This window comes from Lipotes vexillifer, unplaced genomic scaffold, assembly GCF_000442215.2.
Source record: "Lipotes vexillifer unplaced genomic scaffold, Lipotes_vexillifer_v1.1 scaffold1108, whole genome shotgun sequence".
Lineage (NCBI taxonomy): Eukaryota > Metazoa > Chordata > Mammalia > Artiodactyla > Lipotidae > Lipotes > Lipotes vexillifer.
Genome location: NW_006770064.1, coordinates 490,356 through 492,465, shown reverse-complemented (window position 1 = coordinate 492,465; position 2,110 = coordinate 490,356).

Here is a 2,110-nt window from a genome sequence, read left to right as displayed (position 1 = left end):
ACCATTCAGTTTGTTTAGAGTTTGGGAGAGATTGCATATTCTTTTTATTTTTCATTTCAGCTTTATTTGTGCTTTTAATAAATCAGTTTATATAAATAAGAAAAACATCAATAACCTAATAAAGTCAGGAATTGTAAGTTTTTTTCCAATTTTATCCCCAAAAATAGCATTTGATAAAAACTCATTACCACTGACAAAGTAAAATAAGTATATTAAGATGTGAATTTAAAAGTCACACAATAATCTCCAATGTTATATAATTTCTGTAAGCATATTTCATTCCCTCATTTTTAAAGATAGGTGTTGTTTAAGAGATAAACATGTTCCCAGAGGTTGTTCCCATCATCAAACACAGTATATTAAGTGAAGCAATTGACAATAGAGCTGTGACTCCAGAATTCAGTATCTAGATTACCTTAGTCATTGTTAAAATTGTATTACTACAATATATGATGTTTTTTGGACACTGTAATGTAGCATTACCTTAATATGAGAATAATCCATCCACCGTGATTGTGCCAGATACATAAAGTCCATAAGTCCCTCAAATATTCTGTTTACCTCATATAGCAAACAACTAATTTTACACATAATCTCCAGATGCTTTACAAGTACCTATTTTGTCAAACAAAAATCACTGCCTCTATTTTTCTTTGCTTTAGAATTCTCTGGAGAGTAGAGGTGCTTGACAGATATTAGTTGCACAGACCTTTTCAAAATTTGTCACTGACATAAGCATGACAGTAGGAATTGTAGCAGGGTGATGGTGATTCTGTTGTTGTTACAGTTTTCCTGTCTCTTTGGCAAAGTAATACTTCACTTTAGTTTAGAATCAGTGGGTGAGAAAAGATTGAGCTTTTAGTTAAGAAAGCACAGGATTATTATCTGATCATCCCCACTGTAAACTTCAATAACAATTTTTAAGAATATCTACCAATTCTATTCCTTTCATATCTTTTTCTAGAATAATATGGAGAAAATGATATGATTTATAATATGATTACATGTTTTTCATGTTTCAGTGATAAGAAACACCTTTTAAACATGTTTCACAATATTGACTTAGAGGAGAGTTTTTTAGATGGCAACACATTTTAAGTTAGAAAAGACTTTAGTGATTACAGATAAACTCACCTTTATGAAAAAGAGAAAGCAGGAAGAAAAGTCCAGGACATGTTTTCTAGCTTGCTTATTTATTTTTGTAGTTTATTTCTTTTACATTTTTAATTTAATGAGGATAGGCTTCCTGGTTTTACTCAGTTTATGGTACTGGGGAAATGTCAAAAGATGGCAGGGGTGGGTGAGGGAGACAGAGAGGGAGAAAATTTTATTGTGGTCTGGCTTGAAATTTTCCTGGGAAGAAATGTCATCAATATATCATTTTCTCTAAAGATAAACATCTATCACCGTTCTAGCTTTAGAACATTAATAGATGCTTTTAATCTACGTATTTGGCATGCTACAGAGTTGGAACTATTTACCAGTTGTCAAATACACTATTAATATATCATAAATATTTCTATATGAAGAGAGAACAAGGTGACCACATTGGGGAGGTTAATGATAACAGCTAACATTTTATTTTATTTTATTTTATTTATTTTTTTTTATGGCTGTGTTGGGTCTTCGTTTCTGTGTGAGGTCTTTCTCTAGTTGTGGCAAGTGGGGGTCACTCTTCATCGCGGTGCGCAGGCCTCTCACTATCGCGGCCTCTGTTGTTGCGGAGCACAGGCTCCAGACGCGCAGGCTCAGTAATTGTGGCTCACGGGCCCAGTTGCTCCATGGCATGTGGGATCTTCCCAGACCAGGGCCCGAACCTGTGTCCCCTGCATTGGCAGGCAGATTCTCAACCACTGCGCCACCAGGGAAGCCCCCAACAGCTAACATTTTAAAGTTTGATGTGCAAGGTAATGTTTTAATCACCCGGTGTGTTTTATGACATTTCATCCTCACTACAACTTTTGAAGTAGGTGCTATTATTATCCTAATTTTATAGAAATCAAAACACATATATAGGGCAAAATATCTGGAATATTAAAGCCGAAATGAATGCCTGATGACCACAGTATCTGTAATAAACTCAAAGTAAGGTTATTTTGAGTAAACTAAT